General features: G+C 43.7%; 1 protein-coding gene across 1 annotated transcript in view; it reads right to left on the bottom strand.

The window, feature by feature from the left end:
- Positions 1–27424, bottom strand: part of MAP1B (microtubule associated protein 1B) — a 133741-nt gene that overhangs the window by 74286 nt on the left and 32031 nt on the right. The gene's annotated exons all lie outside the window — the stretch shown is intronic.

Raw genomic sequence — 27424 nt, 5'->3', positions numbered from 1 at the left:
CCAAGTACCTGAAAATCATTTTTGAGGACCTTCCATCTCCCACTAACTTTGTCATTGGTGCCAATGTGTACCATGACAGCTGGGTCTTCCCCAGCCCCACCCAATAATCTGTCAATTCTTTCCGCTACATGCCGAACCCAAGCACCCGGGAGGCAACAGACTGTACGGCATTCACGGTTTCTTCGACAGATTACCCTATCTGTGCGCCTAATAATTGAATCCCCTACCACCAGTACCTGTCTAGCCTTAGCTGCACTCCTATTCCCTTTCTCGTTACAGCAGTCTGCCCCTTGGTTGCTAAGGAGCACATCCTGCTGCAGCATTGCTACTCCTGAATCATCCTCATCAATATTACGCAAACAAGCAGACTTATTAGTGAGGGACAACTCGGGACTAGCCTCCCTGCCACTTTTTCCCCTACCCCTTCTAACTGTGACCCAACTAGCGGCTACCTCTGCTTCTTGCTCCGGCTTTTCTCGACCCCACTGCCACTGGCTGGGACCCTTATGCTCCTCTCCATGTACGAGTGCAGCCATACTGGGCATGTGTGAGTTCGGCTGCATCTGCACAGAAGCAGAAAGCCGCGCATGCACAAGAGGCTTTCGTGCTACTGTGCAGGCAGGCCCGTATTCGCACATGCACTGTACAGCTGTGCTTGGCTCGTACACGGGAGCGCAGTGCAGCCATGGGTATATATCTGACAAGCTCTTGTCGGATATGTTCAGAGGAACCCTGCACAGAAATATTGGTTTCCAAGGTGGACTGGGAAGCCTCTGGACTGAGGCTTCCCTATGTCGAGGCAGGTATTATTTGTGGTTGTTTGCTATTATTTAGCTTTACAAGCCCTCTTAAAAAAAATCTATATAAATGTACTTTTGTAAAATAGAAAATATTTGCAGTTATTCTGCTCTGTGTGAACAAGAAGGAACTATGCCAGCGAATATGCAAATGCTAAGATTGTCTTCATCAATGCAAGCAGTGGTGTAACAACAGCCACTGCTAGGGATACAGTTGCAGGGGGGTCCAGAAGCCCCAGGGGGCCCCATGGGGGGAGAAGTTTGAGAGACTGACAACTAAAGATGCAGAGAGAAAAATCTTTCTGCTCTCTGCATAATTGTTCTAATGACTGTGTTTGCTCAGCCACTGAAATCATACATAGTTTTGTAGACAAATATTTGTAGACAGTCCCTATTTAGTGTGCAGCAGGCTCTTGTGTACAGTGCCCTCCCCCCAACCTCTCTACCCCTCCCCAAGTGCTGTGTACTGTAGTGATGCTGGAGAAGTCTGCAGAGCCAATTATTCTCCATCAGGACAGAGTGAGTGTAATAAGCTGAGGCTGGGAGCACACTAGTCTGTCGGTTTTCTGTGTGCATTTTTCTGTACGCGTTTTCTGCACACCATGTGTGTCTGTATGTGGGAAAACATGCACATTTTATCACAGAAGCTAATATAATTGATAGAGAAAATGCCTGCAGTGCTTCACTGCTTTCTGTTTTTTTTTCTGCATGGGAAAAACACAGCCAAGTGTGCACTAGCCAACCGAATAGCGTCTCAGTTTTCCTGTGCAGAATGTGAGGTGTTGGGCAGCATCCAAAGTTAGGCCCCATCCAAAGTTTCGCAGGCGGGCCCAGTGATTTTTAATTATGCCCCTGAATATAAGACATACACTGAGTGGCCAAGAAAGTAGAGACACAATTCCACCAGTGACACACGGAGTGCTGTAACAACGCAGAGTTACTTATATAAGGAATACTCAGCTTCAGACGGCGTAATTATCATGGAAGTTAATGTCAAAATGGGTAAGACGAAAGATGTGACTTTGAAGGATGGATGATCGGCGGTGCAAGAAGAGCTGGTGCCAGTATCTCTGAAACAACAACACTTTTATGATGTTCTCTCTTAAAAGTATCTCGGGCATAAGAGAGTGGCAGATGAGGAAAAAAAAGCTTCAAAAGGGTCCTTTCCCACTAGCAATCACTACTAGCGTTTGCGCTGAACGCTAGTGATTGCGATTCAGCAAATGCACAAAATTTCGCGGCGATTTTCCGACGTTTGCGATTTTGCTATGCTATGCACTGCATAGCAAAATCGCGGCAATAATCGTTCCGCCGTGCGATCGCGATTAGGTAAAAAACGAATCGCGGTAGTGGAAATGACCTACCGCGATTCCTATGTTAAAAGCAAACTGTAGCGATTTGAAAAATCCCTAGCGGTTTGCGGTTTTGCGATTCAGCCATCGCGAACGCCATAGTGGAAAAGAGCCCTAAGGACTATTCTGGTCAAAAAAGGCTGGTGAGCGAGAGAGGTGAAAGGCGAGTAGGAATTAGGAAAGATGACGATCTGACCCGCTGTTATGTAAGGAAGCGGGCAAATATGGAAACAAAAACAAAAAACAAGTGGACCCCACGCTGCCTGGGAAAGACAAACTACTACTGCGTAAGGCTTTGTCATTATTCTGGTACTGCTGTACTGTGGGTGCCATCTGTGCATTGTGTAACCAGCCACTGAGCATCAGATAAGCAGCACATCAATTAAATAAGCAAGGCTATTATGCAGCACTTTTTTTTTACATTCAGCTGAATGAGAACTAGCAGCCACTTCCTGATGCCCAGAGCGATTATTGATCCTATCGGCATGCTGGCTGCCTAGACATGTAGTTAATTGTCACTTGTTAAACGGTGCTGATATGGTTAAGCAGTGCAGCCCACAGGGCACAGCAAATCTGTTCCAAAGTGAAAAAATGCCTCTAAAGTCAGCAAGCACTTTAAAGCAGAGCGAGTGCTAATAACCTCCATTAGATTGTAATCCGAAAGGATACATTCAAATCGTTCTCCACAATTTGGATTAGAAGGGATCTAATTAAGCTTTGCCCCTGAGATACATTATCTGTATGTGTGTGGCAAGGAGCAGAGGAGCTACAGAAAGGGTGGCGATGCAGCAAAATCTATTCCGGATCTTTTATCAGTTAAATAAGTACCGCACAGCTAATCACAGGCAAAGAACCCGTTCTGAATTCCAGCACTGATACTAAGAGGCAAAGTAGTTTGCAGGAAAAAGACGGTGACAGAGCCCGGGGCCTCCTTCTCTCATGTGCACCAGTGTTAGCGTTTTTACATTTCTTTTTTTGCAGCTTCCAGTGTGCAGAGGAAGGTTAGTGGTTAGGGAAGGGGGCATTGGGAGGGTATACACTGGTGCCCCTGCTTGTCACATAGTCTATGATTATGTGCGACCGAACCTCTCACCTGTTTTTTGCCGACCTTATACAGCTCCTGCTAGATTTGGTACTACAGACACAGTGTATACCATTACATTTGATTGGCTGACAGGCTGCCTGTGGACCATATAAAATGGCAGTGTGCTGGCCTGGGAGTGAGCATTTGTTTCTCTTGTATTTTGCATTCAGTATTTAGAGGCAGTTTGGGTGAATCCCCTGTTGGTGGGGGTACCGGGGATCACCCGCGCTCCCCCTATTGGTGTCACATGGGGGTTTGGGGGTCCTGGGCAGTGGCAGAGCCCAGGGCCCCCTTTTATCATGTGCATCAGTGTTTGTGTAGGAAAAGAAGTTTGTAAGGCAAATGCAGCGGTGTAAAAAGGTGTGATGGGACCCCAAAAGTCAGGACATCACAGGCCTCTGATTGCCTAATCTCAATGCAGACTCTCCAGTGACACTTTGGCCTTCTGAAAACAACCAGTGCAATGCAGTATACTAACTGCTTACTTACTGCCATTGTACAAATATTCATATTATACATATCCTTTATTGAGAAATGTATTTGCTTGCTGCATAATCAGTTTGTAGCCACACGTTACATGGCACAATAGCAGGCACATGGTTGCCAGGGTTAGAATTATATCTCAGAAGCCTATAAGTACAAATGCATGTCACATGATGAGATAAACGTGTGTACGGTGCCTTTCCTGCATATAACTAGGCTGTGTTCATGTTTTCCCCTCTTCTTGCTGAAAGGGTTAAACATTCAGGAATGTAAATGACAGTTTCTCTCAAGTTGGACCTAGCGGGACTGTCAATCCTCACTGACAACTACCAGTAATTACAGCCACAACAGAGGTTGGAGGGGCAGTGTTCTCCCCAGAATTTTTTTCCAGCCGAATGGCATGAAAAAGTAGCCGGGTGGGGTACGATGGGGGAATGCAGGGGTGGCGTTTCTTTGTGCAAATCTGCTTGCCGCATGGGAGGAGGATGAGGAGGTGAGCCGGTGATAGCCGATGATCACCAAATTTAGCCGAGTGGAGCACCCAGCTAAAAGAGCCTGGGGAGAACACTGAGGGGTCCATACTCTAAATCTCACTTCCTATGATACAAGTATGCATGATTTTAGGCCTTAAACGAAAAAAGTCAGCTATCAAAAAAAGGGATTGCATTATGTTATGACCATTTAACTCATCACTTCCAAAAAAGTTTATTTAAATATATTGATTACTGGGCAAGAGAATTGAATACCAAACTTAGCATTGATCAATGGCAAAAAGCCACACTACATATAACTAAATTTTCCAAATGCTCCTCACATTGGGAAACTCTTCAAAAAATTTTCTTGGATTGGTACTACACGCCTGTCAAACTCCATAAATTTCATAGAGGGGATTCCAATCAGTGCTGGAGAAACTGTGGAGAGACAGGCTCATTATATCACATACTGTGGCAATGCCCTAAAATAGTACCTGTTTGGTCCCACATATTTACAGAAATCTCCATGCATATAGGGTGGACACTCCACCCCTCCCCGCAACTAGCTCTCCTCCACATTGATTTACAAGTAATACCGCACAAATTTAGACTAATAACCACCCACCTATTATGCGCCACCAGACACGCCATAGTTCATAACTGGAAAGACCCTACGCCACCTTCTACAGAGGACATAAAAAGACAGGCCCTCCTCAATTTAAATATGGAACACAGACTTCGAGGCACCTTTATGGAAGGGGAAGTCGAACATTTCTGATTTATACCCAATTCGCCACCATATAGCTACACACAGATATTTCTCAACACTGATTTATGTAGCTATTGGAAAATTGTATTGTAGTTCCTGTTACTGTCTCAAAGAAAAAGCCTACTGTTTTGAAGTAGATGATTTAAGTTTCCTTTATGTTCTATTTTCAACGTTTCATGATTTTTAAGACTTCTCTTATTCCTACAACTAACTTGCTCTATTGTGTATGTTCTATCCGACATCATTATCTCTGTAGTCCGACTTCATAACATCAAAATTGAGTTTACTAACTATGTACTTGTCATACACAATACCCAACTGTTTGTAAAAATTTGAAAACTTTCCGATTTTAGGCCTTAAAAAATCAATTCATCAAAATGTAATACAATATTTGGTACTGTAGTATTTTAGATAAACAGAAACACACACTTTACAAAAAAGAATCACCAATATCCCCTCATACAAATCAACCAGATTTAGATTAACCAGATAACCAGTTTATTTATAAAATTTAAAAAAAAAAGCCCTATCCACCCTCTAAACATAAATACTGGTTTATAGGCTGACTATGTTGACTACAAAACAAGATATCCAGTATTACATACAGCATACCTCTGCCAAAAGCCTTGCAGTCCCCCAGTGACATCATTGCTGCTTGGCAAAATCAGAGAGCTACAGAATGCCAATGCCATCCATTTGACTCTTTATCAAGAAGCGATTGAGTGAGTGGCTCTCCAAGCATGCTCTTTCCCAAAAGGTTGTGCAGCATAGAGTATCAATCATTCCTAATTTACGAAGCTCAGAAATCATGTGACATCCACTCTACACATCTAAATTCAGGTAAGTAGGGCAGGGTGGGAGGGAAAATAGAGCTTATGCTTAACCACTTCAGGACTCAGCCTTTATCCCCCCTTAAGGACCAGCACTGATTTCTAAGATCTGTGCTGGGTGGGCTCTACAGCCCCCAGCACAGATCAAATACCAGGCAGAGCGACCAGATCACCCTCCTTTTTTCCCCACTAGGGGGATGATGTGCTGGGGGGGTCTGATCGCTCCTGCCTGCGTGTGGGTTGCGGGGGGGGGCAGGGCCGTATCTATTAAGAGGCACCCGTGGGCCGGTGCCATGGGCGGGTCCTCGGGGGGGGGCGGGTGGCCACTGGTTCAAATAATAATACTTTTTTTTATTTTTTTTTCCCCTTATGACATTTTTTTTTCTATCATTAACATTTTTTTTTTTGGGGGGGGGGGGGGGGGGGGGGGGAGCGCCGCTGCAGCAGCCAGAAGTTACAGTTCTTACTGTTTGCAAGCGCTCCCCCCCTGCCGCCACCATCCACAATGGTTTCCTCTGGTCACGTTCTCTGTGCGCTCTGACTGACTCTCATCGCACAGTAATGAGCCAGCCAGAGCAGGTGGAGCCACTTGCATGTACAGGGAGGGGGCGTGGCTTGACATTGAGGCTGAGACAGCAGGGCAGGCTATGAAATACATTGGCTTCCGATGCTCCGCCCCCCCCCAGCCGACTAGCCGAGCCCGGGTAAAGTGACTCCTCCTCAGCTCCATTTTACATCACGCAGGAGGAGGACAGCAACACATGAGATGGTCGGGTCGGGAGTCACTCGATCGGGAGCCATGTGAAGCAGCTGCTGCAGCCCAGCCCCCAGCTACCCAGCCCAGCCAGCCAGCTAGGCAGACAGGTCACCCTCGCCCAGCCCAGGGTCACAGGCAGCAGGCCCCAGCCGCCCAGGCAGCACAGCAGGCCACCACCAGCTACCCCAGCCCAGGGTCACTCGCAGGCCCCAGCTGCCCAGGCAGCACAGCAGGCCACCACCAGACCAGGCGGTGGCATGCAGAGTTTCCCTCGCGCACCGGACTAGGTAAGATATTTGTTGTAGTCAAGTTCCTGGACAAATCTGCTGACATTATTGCACGTATTTCTGAATTTGCTGACATTATTGCTCGTATTTCTCATCAAATCTGCTGTCATTATTGCTCGTATTTCTCATCAAATCTGCTGTCGTTATTGCTCGTATTTCTCATCAAATCTGCTGTCGTTATTGCTCGTATTTCTCATCAAATCTGCTGTCGTTATTGCTCGTATTTCTCATCAAATCTGCTGTCGTTATTGCTCGTATTTCTCATCAAATCTGCTGTCGTTATTGCTCGTATTTCTCATCAAATCTGCTGTCATTATTGCTCGTATTTCTCATCAAATCTGCTGTCGTTATTGCTCGTATTTCTGATCAAATCTGCTGACGTTATTGCACGTATTTCTCATCAAATCTGCTGTCATTATTGCTCGTATTTCTCATCAAATCTGCTGACGTTACTGCTCGTATTTCTCATCAAATCTGCTGACGTTACTGCACGTATTTCTGATCAAATCTGCTGTCATTATTGCTCGTATTTCTGATCAAATCTGCTGACGTTATTGCACGTATTTCTCATCAAATCTGCTGTCATTATTGCTCGTATTTCTCATCAAATCTGCTGACGTTATTGCTCGTATTTCTCATCAAATCTGCTGTCGTTATTGCTCGTATTTCTCATCAAATCTGCTGTCGTTATTGCTCGTATTTCTCATCAAATCTGCTGTCATTATTGCTCGTATTTCTCATCAAATCTGCTGTCGTTATTGCTCGTATTTCTCATCAAATCTGCTGTCATTATTGCTCGTATTTCTCATCAAATCTGCTGTCATTATTGCTCGTATTTCTCATCAAATCTGCTGTCGTTATTGCTCGTATTTCTCATCAAATCTGCTGTCATTATTGCTCGTATTTCTCATCAAATCTGCTGTCGTTATTGCTCGTATTTCTCATCAAATCTGCTGTCATTATTGCTCGTATTTCTCATCAAATCTGCTGTCGTTATTGCTCGTATTTCTCATCAAATCTGCTGTCATTATTGCTCGTATTTCTCATCAAATCTGCTGTCATTATTGCTCGTATTTCTCATCAAATCTGCTGACGTTATTGCTCGTATTTCTCATCAAATCTGCTGTCATTATTGCTCGTATTTCTCATCAAATCTGCTGTCGTTATTGCTCGTATTTCTCATCAAATCTGCTGTCATTATTGCTCGTATTTCTCATCAAATCTGCTGTCGTTATTGCTCGTATTTCTCATCAAATCTGCTGACGTTATTGCTCGTATTTCTCATCAAATCTGCTGACGTTATTGCTCGTATTTCTCATCAAATCTGCTGTCGTTATTGCTCGTATTTCTCATCAAATCTGCTGTCATTATTGCTCGTATTTCTCATCAAATCTGCTGTCATTATTGCTCGTATTTCTCATCAAATCTGTTGTCGTTATTGCTCGTATTTCTCATCAAATCTGCTGTCGTTATTGCACATATTTCTCATCAAATCTGCTGACGTTACTGCTCGTATTTCTGATCAAATCTGCTGACGTTATTGCTCGTATTTCTGATCAAATCTGCTGACGTTATTGCTCGTATTTCTGATCAAATCTGCTGACGTTATTGCTCGTATTTCTGATCAAATCTGCTGACGTTATTGCTCGTATTTCTGATCAAATCTGCTGACGTTATTGCTCGTATTTCTGATCAAATCTGCTGACGTTATTGCTCGTATTTCTGATCAAATCTGCTGACGTTATTGCTCGTATTTCTGATCAAATCTGCTGACGTTATTGCACGTATTTCTGATCAAATCTGCTGACGTTACTGCACGTATTTCTGATCAAATCTGCTGACGTTATTGCACGTATTTCTGATCAAATCTGCTGACGTTATTGCACGTATTTCTGATCAAATCTGCTGACGTTATTGCTCGTATTTCTGATCAAATCTGCTGACGTTATTGCTCGCATTTCTGATCAAATCTGCTGACGTTATTGCATGTATTTCTGATCAAATCTGCTGACGTTATTGCACGTATTTCTGATCAAATCTGCTGACGTTATTGCTCGTATTTCTGATCAAATCTGCTGACGTTATTGCTCGTATTTCTGATCAAATCTGCTGACGTTATTGCTCGTATTTCTGATCAAATCTGCTGACGTTATTGCTCGTATTTCTGATCAAATCTGCTGACGTTATTGCACGTATTTCTGATCAAATCTGCTGACATAATTGGGCAGATATGCCGACATGATTGAATATATTTTCTGGGCAAATCTGCTCACATTACGTGTATTTTCTTGAGAAAACCTGCACAATTATGTGAATTTTCTGGGGAAAGGGTCACCAACACTTGGGCCCACTGTCTTTGCGTTGCACTTTTAAAGGGAACCCGAGGTGAGAGTAATATTTTAAGCAATATTAGTTGCCTGGCTGCCGTGCTGATCCTCTGCCTCTAATTCTTTCAACCACAGACCCTGAACAAGCATGCAGCAGGTCAGGGGTTTCTGACAATATTGTCCGAACTGACCAGATTAGCTCCATGCTTGTTTCTGGCGTAATTCAGTTCACTACTGCAGCCAAATAGATCAGCAGGGCTGCCAGGCAACTAGTATTGTTTAAAGGGTCACTTAAGCCAAATAAAAAAAATGAGTTTTACTCACCTGGAGCTTCTACCAGCCCCATGAAGCTGTCCGGTGCCCATGTAGACTCGCTCTGATGCTCCTGGCCCTGCCAGCAGCCACTTAAGGTTTCGGCGACAGGAGCAGACAGGCCGGGAACGCGAATGATTCTTCGCATTCCTGGACGTAATAGCGCCTTCTATGCTGTTATATGATATATGCTATATCAGCATAGAGGGCGCTATTACGGCCAGGAACGCGAAGAATCACTCGCGTTCCCGGCCTGTCGGCTCCTGTCGCCAGAACCGGAAGCAGGGCCAGGAGCATCGGAGCGAGTCTACGTGGGCACCGGACAGCTTCAAGGGGCTGGTAGAGGCCCCAGGTGAGTAAAACTATTTTTTATTTGGCTTAAGTGTCCCTTTAAAAGGAAATAAATATGGCAGCCTCCATATCACTCTCACCTCGGGTTCACTTTAAATTAGTTAGCTTTACCCTCATCCGGGCATGGCCACGCCCATTTTTGCCGCAGTGCGGTTATAGCCACAAAAATTGGTCCAGCACCTGCATAGCACCCCCCCCCCCCCCCAAAAAAAAAAACCCTGGAGCCACCACTGACTGTACTTATACTAATTATTTATATAGCGCCAACATATTACGCAGTGCTGTACAGAGTATGTATTGTCTTGTCACAGTGGGGCTCACAATCTAATCCCTACCATAGTCATGTGCATGTAAGTATCGTAGTCTAGGGCCAATTTTTAGGGGAAGCCAATTAACTTATCTGTATTGTATGTTGTTGGGATGTGGGAGGAAACCAGAGTGTCCTAAGGAAACCCACACAGACACAGGGAGAACATACAAACTCCTTGCAGATGTTGACCTGGATGGGATTTGAACCTGGAACCCAGCGCTGCAAGGCGAGAGCGCTAACCACTACGCCACCATGCTGCCATACTACTATACTGTATTGTACTGCCATCTTCAGCAGTACTTCACAGAGTATGTAGTCATGTCACTGACTATCCTCTGAGGAGCTTACAATCTAATTCTGCCATAGTCTAATGTCCTACCATATTTGTATTTATATAGCACTGGCATCTTCTGCAGCACTTTGCAGAGAACAGCCATGTTCCTGACTTTTCTCAGGGGAGCTCACAATCTAATACCTACCACTATTTTGTGGGAGAGAACACTGGCTAATGTGTGGGGTTTTTTTTTTTTGGGGGGGGGGGGGGACTTTTCCTACTTGCTTTTTTAGGGTCACTTTACTCATACCTGGGGAGAAAACGGCTTTGGGCTGCACTCTTACTAGGAAATTTTAATTGACCACACCCACTGTGTTATGGACACACCCACTGCATTCTGTGGCCACGCCCATTCTTTGCCGCGGCGCGCTTCGCGCGCCGCCAACATCCTCCTGGGCGCGGGGGGGGGGGGGGGGGGGGGGCGTCGTAGGTTTGGGGTGCCTAGGGGAGCCCAAACCCTAAATACAGCCCTGGGGGGGGGGGGGGGCACCTCAAAGCCCCCTCCACCGCAGGATTCCCCCTCTCCCTCTTCTCCCTCCCTGCCCCGGAGATCGGAGGCTGCACAGGAACGGATCTGTCCTGTGCAGCCTCTAACAGGCTCCTGCCTGTCATGTGACAGCGATCCCCGGCTGCTGATTGGCTGGGGATCGCTGATCTAGTACAACGCTGCTACTGTTAGCAGCGTTGTAAAAATGTAAACAAAGCGGATTATTTCCGCTTGTGTTTACATTTAGCCTGCGAGCAGGCTATTCACGGAGCCCCCCGCCGTGAATTGACAGGAAGCAGCCGCTCAAGCAAACGGCTGTTTCCTGATTAATTAGCCTGCAGCCGGCAACGCAGATGTGCGTCGCTGGTCCTGCAGCTACCACTTTGCCGACGCGCGTTATGAGTGCGCGGTCGGCAAGTGGTTAAAGAGAAACTGTGACCAAGGATTGACCTTCATCCCAATCAGTAGCCAATATCCCCTTTCCCATGAGAAATATTTACCTTTTCACAAACGGATCATCGGGTGTGTGTGTGTGTGGGGGGGGGGGCTTTGTGTCTTGGGGTCTGTATTGCTGATATTGTGGTGAAGCCCCTCCCACAGTGTGATGTCAGGACCATGGTTCTGACATCACACTGTGGGAGTCTTGTTGCATTGTGGGAAATATAACAATAAGCAGCTTCTCCTTCTACTGACATCACCTGCCAGTAGTAAAAATGTCACCATGTGATAAATGTCAGAATGTAAATCAGAGAATGGGCAAACACTGGTTAAATCATTTATACAGTGGCTTGCAAAAGTATTCATCCCCCTTGAAGTTTTCCACATTTTGGCATATTACTGCCACAAACATGAATCAATTTTATTGGAATTCCACGTGAAAGACCAATACAAAGTGGTGTACACGTGAGAAGTGGAACGAAAATCATACATGATTCCAAACAATTTTTTTTACAAATAAATAACCGCAAAATGGGTTGTGCATAATTATTCAGCCCCCTGAGTCAATACTTTGTAGAACCACCTTTTGCTGCAATTACAGCTGCCAGTCTTTTAGGGTATGTCTCTACCAGCTTTGCACATCTAGAGACTGAAATCCTTGCCCATTCTTCTTTGCAAAACAGCTCCAGCTCAGTCAGATTAGATGGACAGTGTTTGTGAACAGCAGTTTTCAGATCTTGCCACAGATTCTCGATACATGATTCCAAACAATTTTTTTTACAAATAAATAACCGCAAAATGGGTTGTGCATAATTATTCAGCCCTCTGAGTCAATACTTTGTAGAACCACCTTTTGCTGCAATTACAGCTGCCAGTCTTTTAGGGTATGTCTCTACCAGCTTTGCCCATCTAGAGACTGAAATCCTTGCCCATTCTTCTTTGCAAAACAGCTCCACCTCAGTCAGATTAGATGGACAGTGTTTGTGAACAGCAGTTTTCAGATCTTGCCACAGATTCTCGATTGGATTTAGAACTGGACTTTGACTGGGCCTTTCTAACACATGGATATGTTTTGTTTTAAACCATTCCATTGTTGCCCTGGCTTTATGTTTAGGGTCGTTGTCCTGCTGGAAGGTAATCCTCCGCCCTAGTCTCAAGTCTTTTGCAGACTCCAAGAGTTTTTCTTCCAAGATTGCCCTGTATTTGGCTCCATCCATCTTCCCATCAATTCTGACCAGCTTCCCTGTCCCTGCTGAAGAGAAGCACCCCCAGAGCATGATGCTGCCACCACCATATTTGACAGTGGGTATGGTGTGTTCAGAGTGATGTGCAGTGTTAGTTTTCTGCCACACATAGCGTTTTGCATTTTGGCCAAAAAGTTCCATTTTGGTCTATTCAGACCAGAGCATCTTCTTCCACATGTTTGCTGTGTCCCCCACATGGCTTGTGGCAAACTGCAAACGTCCCATTCTTATGCTTTTCTGTTAACAATGGCTTTCTTCTTGTCACTCTTCCATAAAGGCCAACTTTGTGCAGTGCATGACTAATAGTTGTCCTATGGACAGATTCCCCCACCTGAGCTGTTGATCTCTGCAGCTCGTTCAGAGTCACCATGGGCCTCTTGACTCCACTTCTGATCAGCGCTCTCCTTGTTCGGCCTGTGAGATTAGGTGGACGGCCTTGTCTTGGTAGGCAGGGCCGGCGCTACCATAGAGGCAGAGGAGGCAGCTGCCCCAGGGCCCCAGAGCTTGTAGGGGCCCCCAGTGGCTACAAGAGGAAAAAAAATTTTTTCAAATCGGCCTTATAGTTTTTGAGAAAATCGATTTTAAACTTTCAAAGGAAAAAAAATACACATTTAAAAACCTGCTGACTTTAATGGATGATAGCAAATCCACCTTAAATGCTAGAAACCCTAAATTTGCAGGATATGTTAAGGAGATCATTAGGAATAAGAGGAAAAAACAATTTTTCAAAAAGACTTTATAGTTTTTGAGACAATCGATTTTAAAGTTTAGAAGGAAAAAGGTATAGTTTTAAATGCGGTAAATGTCACTTTTAGTAGCAAACCTAACGGCAGTGTAATTTTACATGCATCAAACGAAAGCGCAATAAATTTCCTGACGGGGTTTCCAGGGGGTCTATACGCAGCCGCAGCGCTTTGGCCAGGGATCGCTATACAGCCGCAATATGGCTGTATGAAGATCCCTGCCATTCTTTTCTATTTTCCCAATTTTTTTTTATGTTTAGTGTTTGGGAATTTTAAAAAAAAATGTATGTGGGGTCCCCCCTCCTGAAACTTTTTAACCCCTTGTCCCCCATGCAGGCTGGGATAGCCAGAATGTGGAGCTCCGACCGATTGGGACTTCACACCCTGACTATACCAACTGCAAAAAAGGTCCCCTAATGCCGATTTTTGTTCCGGGGTATATGTTGGGGGGGGGGCCCCCAGGTTTATTTTGCCCTGGGGCCCCATTGTTGCTTAAACCGGCCCTGTTGGTAGGTTTACAGTTGTGCCATACTCCTTCCATTTCTGAATGATCGCTTGAACAGTGCTCCGTGAGATGTTCAAGGCTTTGGCAATCTTTTTGTAGCCTAAGCCTGCTTTAAATTTCTCAACAACTTTATCCCTGACCTGTCTCGTGTGTTCTTTGGACTTCATGGTGTTGTTGCTCCCAATATTCTCTTAGACAACCTCTGAGGCCGTCACAGATCAGCTGCATTTGTACTGACATTAGATTAAACACAGGTGAACTCTATTTAGTCATTAGCACTCATCAGGCAATGTCTATGGGCAACTGACTGCACTCAGATCAAAGGGGGCTGAATAATTATACACCCCACTTTGCGGTTATTTATTTGTAAAAAATGTTTGGAATCATGTATGATTTTTGTTCCACTGCTCACGTGTACACCACTTTGTATTGGTCTTTCATGTGGAATTCCAATAAAATTGATTCATGTGTGTGGCAGTAATATGACAAAATGTGGAAAACTTCAAGGGGGCCGAATACTTTTGCAAGCCACTGTACATAGTTATTGCAAAAATGAATCACTTTTTTTAATTACATTATTTTCACTGGAGTTCCTCTTTAAAGCAGCAGGGACAGCCATACTATCGCAGGAAAAAACACATATATAAGTAGATAAATACTTACATGACATATGCATTGTGCTATCCAAATTTTGATTTAAAAGAATATTATATGGTAAATAAAAAGAAACCTGTTCCAAAGGGCGCATGCGCGAGCCGCGGGAGATGGCCGCATAAGAGAGGAGCTCCGTACTCCACCGCCGCCAGCAGCAATTACCTCCGCATATCCAGCCTCAAAAACGGGCGGCATTGAGGGAGACGACCTCCGCAACCTTCTCCACAACCTATGACGGGCAAAGGGGCCCAGAAAAGCACCCCTCCAGCGGGCATCATGGACAAGTTCCTGCGCCTCCCTCCCAGCCAAGATGGCGCTGGCCACGCAGCTCATCAGGACTCCCAGCTCTCCGACCAGGCAAGTGCAGGGGGCAATACGCAGCTTCTCACAGCAGACTTACTGGAGCAAACGTTAAACAAACATTATCACAGCCTCCATGACTCTTTGCAAAAGGTTATACTAACTGCTGTACAAGAGCTCCGGGCAGACATATCAGGGCTGGGGGAGCGCACTCAGACACTAGAAGATAAGATGGATGCTCTAACTGTTAAACAAGCTGACTTAGCTGAAGAGCAGCAACTCATGCAGACTGATATAAAATCAATGCGTACAGCACAAGAAGATATGGAAAACAGAGAGCGGAGACAAAATGTGCGCATTAAAGGGGTATCCATGTCTATAAAAAGTGAACATATTGGGGCTCATCTGAAAGAACTGTTCCATACTATTTTGCCTGATATGCCAGAAGAAATGTGGAGGATCGACAGAGCCCACAGATCTTTAGGTGAACGGCGCCCTGGTACTTCAAGACCCAAAGATATTATCGCGAAACTGCACTACTATGAGGCCAAAGACGCCCTGTTTAGAGCTCTAAGAAGCACAACCACCATTTCCTTTAAAGGGGACGATATTGCCATTTACAACGATCTATCATTAATAACATTGGCTAAACGTAGAGCTCTCAGACCGGTTACGCAGCTACTCAGGGATGCTAATATCCCATATAAATGGGGTTTCCCTTTTCGATTGATTGTAAACAGACAGGGCCTGACTTTCACCCTATCTGATTTTGATGATGCACCTTTATTCCTTAAACAAATGGGACTTAAACTTCCTAACACACCATCATCTACGTTCCGCTCGTCACCTATGTCATCACCCCCACGGAAGGTGCGACATGTCTCAGAATGGTCGCAAGGTCCGATTCGCAGTATCACCTATCCTGACAGAGCTGACAATATGGAAGATCAACCGTCTGGAACCTGAAAGTGGACCTCAGCATATCTTTTTACGTCTCCTATAGAGACAGGATACTGCTTTCACACTGCCTACCCATTCCACACACCCAGCTTTTCTGCTTTCCCCTTTTTATAACCGTTAAACTTTATCTGACTTGCTGCTCCTTAACTCTAGAAACGAACTGAATACACTTTCAAAGCTGGCGGTGGAAATCGGTCTCTCTCACCACTATATCACATAGTTATTATGTTGATTGCTATTTGTCTTCTCCTTAGACTCCTCATGTACCTTCGGGGGACTCTCTCCCAATTTGGTCGCCCGTTGCTACGAGCGACCAACCTGGGGAGGTCCCCACACAGGCAGCAGTTTTATGTTGCCCTTACAATAGACCACTGTATTAACAGTGGCATGTTTTTCCAGATCAACGCTCAGATTATTACATATGTTTATAGCTTTGCCTTTTCTATTATTGTTACATTTCTATCTTCATTAGGTATTGTTTCTAGGTCTATTGGGTCTGTCTTAAGATTATATGCAAATGCTCACATCATCTTTGACAATGGTTAATTTCCTAACTCTAAACACCAAGGGACTAAACACACCTCAGAAAAGGTTCTCTCTGTTCAAAGACTTGCGAAGACTAAATATCGATTTGGCCTTCATACAAGAGACTCATATATGCAAAACAGATCCACCTCGTCTATACAATAAACTATACTCTGAGGTGTGTTTAGCCTCAGGTCCCAAAAAGAAAGCAGGGGTGGCCATAATCTATAAAAAAACATTCCCTCTACAGATCTCTACGACTATCACAGACCCCAAAGGGCGCTACTTAATACTAATTGGCTCTCTAGTAGGAAAACCTATCACTCTAGCTAATGTATATGTCCCTAATCAGGACCAAATATCGTTCCTAACAACCTTCCTAAGGAAATTATTTAAAAGCACTAAGGGCACCCTACTGATAGGGGGAGATTTCAACCTAGCTTTCTCTGATATAAAAGACCGATATGTTCCCCCTAATAAGACCACCACATCCTCCCACAGTCGTAATTCTCGTAAATTTAGAATACTACTGAGACAATATAGATTGCTGGATCTATGGCGGATATCTAATCCCACCTCTATAGAGTACACCTTCTTCTCTCCACCACATGCATCCCACTCTAGATTAGACTACCTGTTTTCAACAGCCTCTGTACTACCCTTGCTGAAGGAAGCTGACATACAACCAATTGCATGGTCAGACCACCAGGCTGTCACCGCAGAGATTGACCTATTATCCCATAGCCATAGGCCAAATTTTTGGCGGTTAAATGAAACTTTGTTACAAGATAAGGAACTTTTTTCAAGTCTGACAAATGATTTGCAATCTTACTTTGACATAAATAAGGGCTCGGTTTCATCAGTAGGGACACTCTGGGAAGCTCACAAAGCTTTTATTAGGGGAGTATTCATTTCGGAAGCTACCAAACGTAAAAAAGCAGCGACATCTAAACTCCAAACCCTTCATTCAAAACTTAAACAGGCACAAAACCTCTATAAAGACGAACCCTCCCAGACACACTATACCGCTCTGCACAATATAAAACAAGAAATCCAAGCCCTCCAAACCACACAACTGGAAAAAAGCCTGAGATGGACCAGACAACTCTTTTTCGAAAGGGGTAATAAGCCCCATACCATTCTTGCTAGAAAATTAAATCCGAAATCATCCCAACAACATATTTACTCTATTAAAGATCCTCAAGGAACTACACACTTCCACCGTCAAAAAGTTGCCCAAATCTTCACAGATTACTATCAACAACTTTATAATCTCCCCCAACCATCCCACCATCCTACGCATATGCTTAAAATAGACGAGTTTCTAAATCAATTACCCCTACCAAAACTAACGGAAGAAAACGTCCAACTTCTAAACTCCCCTATAACTACTGAAGAAATTCTAGAAGTAATTAAATTCTTACCTTCTTCTAAGGCCCCTGGCCCTGACGGTCTACCATATTCTTACTATAAAAAGTTTAAATTCATTTTAGCCCCCTATTTGACCCTCCTAGCCAATACGCTTATGGAAGGGAAAATTGCTCCCAACTCATTTCTAAGCTCCCTCATTACCATGATCCCTAAAGAAGGGAAAGACCCACAACTTCCACAAAGCTACCGACCAATATCGCTTCTTAATGCAGATCTTAAGATAATCACTAAAGTCCTGGCTAACCGCTTAAACCCAATCCTCACATTCCTAATTAACAATGACCAGGTTGGCTTTATATTAGGCCGCCAAGCAGGAGACAATACAAGGAAGGTAATCAATTTGATAGAACTAATGAATAGATCTGGGAAGCCTTCTCTGCTCCTAAGTTTGGATGCAGAGAAGGCTTTTGACAGATTATCATGGCCATTCCTCTTCAGAGTTATGGAACATCAGGGGTTCAACGGGCCCTTTCTAACTCTAATACGATTCCTCTACTCTTCTCCATCCACCTCAGTAAAATTGCCCTTCGCGTCCCCAACACCCTTCCCTATCCACAATGGTACACGCCAAGGATGTCCCCTTTCCCCTCTATTATTCGCTCTTAGTATAGAGCCACTCGCTTGTGCAATACGACAGAATCCAGATATTATGGGCATTAGGCAAGGAACCCGAGAGTATAAAATTTCGCTCTTCGCAGATGATATCCTGTTAACCTTGACCCAACCACTCACTACACTTCCTATCCTACATACCATATTACGGAACTTTGAATCCATCTCAGGCTTTAAACTTAATCAGGAAAAAACGGAGGCACTACCTATTAAGATTCCACAAAACCTACTTGAAACCTTAAAAAACACTTTTCACTACAATTGGAGGACACATACCATCAAATACCTAGGTATTCATCTGACTCAAACTTACTCTACACTATATAAAGCAAACTATCCGTCTCTAATCCAATCTATACTCTCAGACCTACATAAGTGGACGGCATATAAGATATCATGGATTGGCAGAATATACTCCCTCAAAATGAATGTATTGCCACGATTATTATATCTGTTTGAGACCCTTCCCATACAAATACCACCCTTACAGTTTAAAATACTACAGCGTGCTTTCCTAAAATTTATTTGGAATAACTCCAAACCCAGAATCAAATCCACGATTTTAATGGCATCCAGGGAACAAGGAGGTCTGGGAGTACCCAATCTAAAACTATACTATCAAGCGGCACATTTAAGACAACTTTCCGAATGGTCCACTCTTAAAACATTCACTAAATGGGGCTTCATTGAAGCAATGAGTATCTTCCCAATATCACTACCTGCTTTAATCTGGCCCCAGACCCCGCCTAAGATCCCTACTGCTCACTTACTCCCTACTATTAAATTCACCCTACAAATATGGCGGGCAACCGCAAAAACGGCCAACCTCAGATCCCCCATATCCCCACTATACCCCATACTAGGAAACCCGGCCTTTACTCCAGGTATGACAGAAGATTTTATGGGCAGATGGTTCACCCTTCAATACACTACACTCAGCAGCTGGATTGACACACGAACAGGAAAAATTGTAACCAAAGAAACAATAGAGGAGAAGATACGATTCACAGCTAAGATTATTATGGAATACAATCAAATTTATCATTTCCTGAAATCCCTCTCTAAGGACACTAACCCCATACCTACTTACACCCCATTTGAACGCTTGTGTGAGCATGAAGGACATCAAAAAGGCCTTATTTCAGCAATCTATACCTTGCTTCTTGATAAATCTGGTACCGCAAAACCTAATCATTCATATATGACAAAGTGGGAACAAACTCTGAACCAAACCATAAGCTTGGAAGACTGGTCCTCTATCTGGGAAAACGCTAAGCACACTTCTATGTGCACGCAAGTGAAAGAAAACATCTATAAAATACTATTCAGATGGTATAGAACCCCTGAAGTATTAGCTAAGATTTATCAAGATGTATCTAACACTTGTTGGAGGGGGTGTGGTCATATAGGTTCCCTGGAGCATATCTTTTGGTCTTGCCCAGCTATCCAATCTTTATGGACAGATATTCAGGTCCTGATTTTAAGAGTAACAGGTATTCACATCCCCATGGATCCTATATACATGTTATTAGGCAAGCCTATCCCTAAAATCAAAAAATATACTATGAGACTAATAAATCACATCTTGACAGCCACCAGACTCTCACTGGCCTCCAATTGGCGCAGTCCCTGTTGTCCTACAACGCCTGAGATTATGGCTAAAATCAGATGGACCAAACTAATGGAGTTCTTAACAGCTCTATTACGAGACTCAGAAACCACCTATGATAAAATATGGGATCCATGGGAAACATACTTCTTGAATTATATGCCCCCATGATTGAAATGGAAACTGGAATGGTAACAGGGACCTGAGGGTGTTACACCTTTGACATCAACTGCTAAACAGAAAGACAGACCCACACAAATAGACCTTCTCTTCCTAATTCTATTATTTTTCTTATTATTTCTCCTCTTAGACTCTCTTCTAAGTTCTACTTACTTCTAAGTTTATATCACTCTCTCTTGTACACTACAATGTTAATAACACTCTTTAAGGATGTTCATTGCACTACGACCCAAATAGAAGTGGACATGGTTAGAAGGATGACAAAGCATCATAATATCTGACGTATATGTACCTCCTTGTTTATAGAATCCTATATGGGTATTCGTATATCTACATGTTTGTAATGACTATTCACTGCTTTTGACTTAGTTGTTCATGCTTTGTGAATTCACTTAATAAAATTTTGTGTTAAACCAAAAAAAAAAAAAGAAACCTGTTCCAGGTATATTCCATCTTTACTGCCTCTGGCTGAAGCAAATACTGTCATGTCCTCCCATACCCTTTTTTGTGCCTGAAATTGTGTATGTATTGCCAGACCCCCTCCCCACTGAGCTCTGTACTAAAAACTGCACTGTCATATCTAGCTTGCTTTGTAAACACATGTGAGCACATCATATTTCATATTTCAGCAGCTTCTGCAGAGTGGTGAGGTATATTTCCCTTCTAGAGTCTCCTGTCACCCTAAACTGCCCTCAGCCAATCAGTAAGGAGCAGGAATGTGTGAGGGGAGATAACAGGCTTCCCTCTCCCTGGCAATATACCAGAATAGAACCAGGCTAAATGAGATAAGATTCATTACAGCAGAAACATTTATGATTATTTTGGAACGTTTGCGATGCAGACTGCATGTAGACTACATAGTAAACACTGAGCAGTGAGTAAATGGAATTTGTTTATGGCTGACAATGCCACTTTAATAAAATATTTGGCTGAACAGAGGTTTTGGAGTCTGGAGTGTCGCGTTCATTTACAATTTCAAGGCTGTTATAAAGATGATCAAGGCCCCTAATGAGCCTCTAAGGGCTGGTCAAGACACTGTTTTCACCATGCCTCTTGCTACCTCAGATGCTTCCGGCTGCTGCAGGCAAAGAAAGAACAATGCAGCACATCTGCACTGGGAATACAGAGCAGCTTCCGTGTATACAGCATGCCAGGTCACACAGGCAATAATAATTACATTCTGTAATATTGCAGAACCGAGCTAATAAAGCGATTGGACCAAGTGTAGACGTATAAGCCCCAATGGCTTTGTGTATATTGTGCAGAATACCCCCTATCTCTACATACAGACTCAGCAACCCATCTGGTCTGTGCCAGATCATCACTGAATTACCAGTGCTCACCTGTAAATTCTGTCCTCATATCAACAAGCAAAACACTGGGATCTCAAATAAACCCCTATTGGCCCTTCTCAGATGGTACTATAGTACCTAAATATAAATTTAGGCCTCAATTCACTAAGGTCATGCTGGAGATAATAAGGCAAGAGAAAACTTACCTCCACACAGTGAGAGAGTTATCTTATCTCTTCATTCCTTAAAGGGGCACTACAGCGAAAAAAATTATAATTTGTGCAAACATATACAATCAAGAAGTACACCTTTTCCAGAGTAAAATGAGCCTTAAATTACTCTTCTCCTATGTTGCTGTCACTTACAGTATGTTGTAAAAATCTGACAGAAGTGACAGGTTTTGGACTACTCCATTTCTTCATAGGAGATTCTTAGCACGGCTTTTATTCTTTATGAAGATATTCCCTAAAAAGGATTAAACAATGATGCTGGCCAGCCTTCCTGCTCCCTACACAGTTTTTTGGCAGTTGGACGGAGCAACTGCCATTCACTAAGTGCTTTTGAAAATAAATATATCCCTGAGAATTCCCTATAAAGAGATGGACTAGTCCAAAACCTGTCACTTCTGTCAGATTTCTACAACTAACTGTATGTGACAGCAACATAGGAGAAAAGTAATTTACGTCTCGTTTTATTCTGGAAAAAGTGTACTTCTTATTTGTATTGTTTGTTATGTTTGCACATATTTTAAATTTTACAATTTGTTGCTGTTGTGCCCCTTTAAGTTACCTCCTCTGTAGTTAAGTTACCTCCTCTGTAGTTATTTTCACACGCAGTTAGTTAACAGCCTGTCTCTAACTTTAGAATTCTGGAGTTAATTTAAGGATCGAAGAGTTAACTTAAAGTCAGAAGAGTTAACTTTAGGTTTGCCTGAGGTAAAATGTTTCCTGAATACTACGTGCCTCATCACCATGGTGACCACTCTAGAAACATTATTAAAGACAGGAGATAAGCTTAGTGAATTGATCTATCACCACCAAATTCATATGAGGGATATAAGCACGTCACTAGAGTGATATGCAGTGTACACTGGGTTTATATTCATTAGTGGGGGAAGGGTGTTCAGTATAGTAGCATCCAAACCTCTCCTCCCAGTGTTAATGCTCTAACCTGACAATTGCTGAACGCTGATAAATTGCAGGGCCAATACTTACTATCCTATTGCTCTGTAGTGTATAATTATTATAACTATAGTGTGAACTCTGTTAAATAAGTAATTCAGGCTTCTGCAGTGATTTTATGGGTGTCTGACTATATTATAGCGCTCTAGTGACATGCTTCCATCCCTCATATGAATTTGGGGGTGGTAAATAGCCCAATTGTATATTTCAATTGAACACATTCAAAGTTATATTTAGGTACTATAATACCATCTGAGAAGGGCCAATAGGGGTTTGTTTGAGATCCCAGTGTTTTGCTTTAATTACCCAATCTCTCTTTGAATAGTTTGAAGTGTTCTGTCTCATAGCAACAATACTGCCGGTGTAGGGTGGTGAATTATAATACGATGACCTGATTAGTGCCAGTGCTAGACTGGCACAGAGATGTGGCACCCACCTGGCATACACTGACATTTAATGTGATGAGTGGCTGTGAATACCTTTACATATAATGACTAGCTTCTTAACTTACTTTTAAAAGAGAACTGCTTTGATCACCGGCATTCATCACTGAAGGAGACACTTAGCTGCACCACTTAGTGTACAGATGAAATACATCAATAATTCATAGGAATTTACATTTTTAAAAGGCTATAAATAATAAATGGGCCTTTATCCGTTTGCTGCAAAATGCTTGATGGAAAAGCACCTATAAAAAAATTGCACAGCCAGATGTATTAGAAAGCTGTGGTCCTTATTGAGCATGATATTGTGCTGAGCAAAGGGTTAAGTAACTTATGGCAACCAATTAGACATTCATGTCCCCCTGTGCTGACCAATAAAAAAATCCCTTTCTGCACCCAGGAGAGGCTGAGCACCGGTACATGCAGTATAATGCTGGTATTTTCACAGTAAGGTACCTCCGTGGCTATCACGCTCTAATGTCTTTACCATTCTAGGGCCAGTTTTTAAGAAAGCCAGTTCCCCTACAAGAATATTTTTCGATTGAGGGAGGAAACCCATGAAAACATACACACTCCATGCAAACAACGACCTGGTTAGGTTTCCCTTCCTTTCCTCTCTCTGACTTAAAGAGGAACTCCAGTGAAATTAATGTAATAAAAAAAACTGCTTCATTTTTACAATAATTATGTATAAATGATTTAGTCACAGTTTGCCCATTGTAAAATCTTTTAAATCCCTGATTTACATTCTGACATTTATCACATGGTGCCATTTTTACTGCTGGTAGGTGATGTAGCTGCTGCATGCTTTTTTTGGCAGTTGGAAACAGCTGCAAACAGCTATTTCCCACAATGCAGCAAGGTTCACAGACAGGAAACTGCCATGAGTATTTGTTTGTGGGAGGGGTTTCACCACAATATCAGCCATACGGCGCCCCCTGATGGTCTGTGAAAATGAATACATTTCTTATGTAAAAGAGGGTATCAGGTACTGATTGGGATAAAGTTCAATTCTTGGTCGGAGTTTCTCTATAAATTCTGAAATGTATCACTGGTGGTGACATTTTTAGTTCTGAGAGGTGATCTGTACGGTATAATCTTAACTGAGAGTTCTATGCACAGAGAGTGATGCTGCTTGCTTGGCAGTTGGAAAAAGTTATTTCCTACAATGCAACGAGGCTCAGAGACAGCAAACTGTCAGGACCATGGTTATGACATCACACTGTGGAAGGGGTTTCACCAAAATATCAGCCGCACAGATGTCCCTGATGATCGAAAAGGTAAAAAATATCGCGTAGAAAAGAGGATATCAGCTACTGATTGGTATGTTCAATCCTGGGTTAAAGTTCCTCTTTAACTTTGCTTAATTCCCAAGCCAAAAGCACTTAGTGTAAATATCCTCTTGTTTTATGTCTTGATTGTCTGAAGATCCACTCATCATTAGGCTGCACGGAATGTTACAGATTATTCTGTACTAAACACCTTGAAATATGACTTGCTAGGGGACACCAGCCGGAAAGTGCTGAACGCAGATTTGCATTGTAACATGATTTACACTAAACCAGACAGCAATAATGAACTGAATTACTGAATTACAGTTTCCAAGGAGACTGATTTATCTGGATCTTTAATGCAGCCACCTGTCAGCAGTTTCTGCCTTGATTATTAATACTTTCATTTTCACAAATACCAGAGCTGATTAGGCTAATTATGATGTGAATATGAATATTGTACTGTAGAACATCAGTGAATAAAAAAGCAATTAAAGTTCCAGTTAGTATAATGCAACCTCGCTTTTGTATGCAAAATCTCCTCCCACACGCCTGTCTTTGGTGACACCCAAACTCAAAGCTCCAAAACCACAATGGCATTAGAGGTGGGAAGAATAATTTACAATACAGTATATAAAGCAAGTTAAAGGGAACCGGAGATGGGGGATTAGCAATAAAATATACATACCTGGAATCCACGGTGTCCTCATCTCCCTCTCTGTTCACCGGCAACTGGCCCTGGAAAGTCCTCCTGTATGGGCCAACTGCGCATGCGGATCCATCTGAAAATGGCGCCTGCGAATAATGGCGCATGGTGTTGCCGCTAATCCATTTGCCGCTCATCGCTATTTAACGTTAAAACCTTATCGTTGTTTAGCATTAAAGCCTTATCGGTATTTAGCATTATCACACAGAACCCTCTCTGTACCTATTCCTAACCCCGAACCCCCCCCCCCCCTGGTGGTGCCTAACCTTAACCACCCCCCTGGTGGTGCTTAACCCTAACAACCCCCTGGTGGTGCCTAACCCTAACCATCCCCCTGTTGGTGCCTAACCCTAACCACTTCCCTGGTGGTGCCTAACCCTAAGACCCCCCTGGTGGTGCCTAACCCTAAGACCCCCCTGGTGGTGCCTAACCCTAAGACCCCCCTTGTGGTGCCTAACCCTAAGACCCCCCTGGTGGTGCCTAACCCTAACCACCCCCCTGGTGGTGCCTAACCCTAACCACCCCCTGGTGGTGCCTAACCCTAACCACCCTACTGGAGGTGCCTAACCCTAAGCACCCCCCTGGTAGTGCCTAACCCTAAGACCCCCCTGGTGGTGCCTAACCCTAAGACCCCCCTGGAGATGCCTAACCGTAAGAACCTCTTGGTGGTGCCTAACCCTAAGACCTCCCTGATGGTGCCTAGCCCTAAATCTCCCCTGGTGGTGCATAACCCTAACCTTGACAGTGTTACATTAAATCCATTCACTGTTTTGCAGTTAAATAATGTCTGCAGTTTGGCTTATGTAGGGCGCTATTGATAAATAACGTTACTGTGCGCAATAACGTCTGCTGTTTGGCAATTGAACGGTGCTATTGATAAATAACGTTACTGTGTGCCGTTTTCTTCTTTTTTCCCTGTGCACCATTATTATGCAGTACTAACGATAAATAGCGATAAGCCTATCTTTTTAATGCGGCGGCATTTTTATGCATAGGCGCTGTGCGCCATTATTCACTGTTCTGGTGCATGCATAGCCCGACTGCATGTGCGCTCCCACTGCGTTCACTTCGCCGGGAGCGTTCTGCACGACAGAAGCGACACAGGAGAGTGCGCCTGGCCGGACTATGCATGTGCCGACCGGCCCAGACTGCAGGATTTTCCGGGGCCAGTTGCAGGCGAATGGAGAGGGAGATGAGGATGCCGTTGGAGCGATCAGGCCGGAGGGGGCTGGAGGAAGCCCCCGGTATGTACATTTTATTGCGGGGGCCCCATCTCAGGTACACTGATCAAAAATACTAACTCAAGACACTTAGCTTCCTGCTTTTGCTGACTATGCTTTTTGTTTTCACTTTTGATCTTTCTCTGGTTCTTCATGAATGGCTCCTTCTACCATGGATATGGAGCCAGACTGACTCCATCTCTAACGTCAATAAATAGCAGGGCTATGCAGTGGGTGCAAAAATCATCCAACTCTGCCTCCTCAGTTTATAAAACCACTGACTCCGACTCCAGGTACCCAAATATTACTCAGACTCTAGAGCCCTGCTAAAAAGCAATGCTGAATATAATTCTGTCTTCTTAAAGAGAATCTGTACTCTAAAATTCTTACAATAAAAAGCATACCATTCTATTCATTATGTTCTCCTGGGCCCTTCTGTGCTGTTTCTGCAACTCCCTGCTGCAATCCTGGCTTGTAATTGCCAGTTTTAGGCAGTGTTTACAAACAGCTTACTGTGTGACTCATGCAGAGCTTGGAGAGGGTGTGTAAAGCTTCTGCCATTGACAAGAAGTGCTGCACATTCCAGCCTCAGCCCGACAGAGCCGACAGAGGAAAGAAGATAAGATTTATTACAGAGACAGTGCAACTAGAAAATGCTGCAGTAAGACAGACCACATCAGAACAGGTATAGGACCTTATAGGATAGAAGAAAATAGGCTCACATTTTTGTTACAGAGTCTCTTCTTAAAACTGGATTATTGCAAAGACCTTCTGTTTTAAGAAGGCAAATTATATTCAGCATTGCTTCTTAATAAGAGGGCTTTTCGGCAAGGCTGGATTTGTATTTTTTGTGCCCCCAGGCCGAGTATATTGCGACTCTTTTATCCTGTGCAGCAGCGCCCCTCCTATACCATGTGCAGCCCCCTCTTCCATGTGTATGATCCATGTACAGCAGCCCCCTCTCATTCCATATGCAGCCCCCTCTTCCATGTGTATGATCCATGTACAGCATCCCCCCTCCCATTCCATGTGCAGCCCCCTCTTCCATGTGTATGATCCATGTACAGCAGCCCCCTCCCATTCCATGTGCAGCCCCCTCTTCCATGTGTATGATCCATGTACAGCATCCCCCCTCCCATTCCATATGCAGCCCCCTC

This window comes from Hyperolius riggenbachi, chromosome 1 (genome assembly GCF_040937935.1).
Source record: "Hyperolius riggenbachi isolate aHypRig1 chromosome 1, aHypRig1.pri, whole genome shotgun sequence".
NCBI lineage: Eukaryota > Metazoa > Chordata > Amphibia > Anura > Hyperoliidae > Hyperolius > Hyperolius riggenbachi.
The sequence above is the reverse complement of the archived record's forward strand: the minus strand, read 5'-3'. Positions and strand labels throughout refer to the sequence as shown.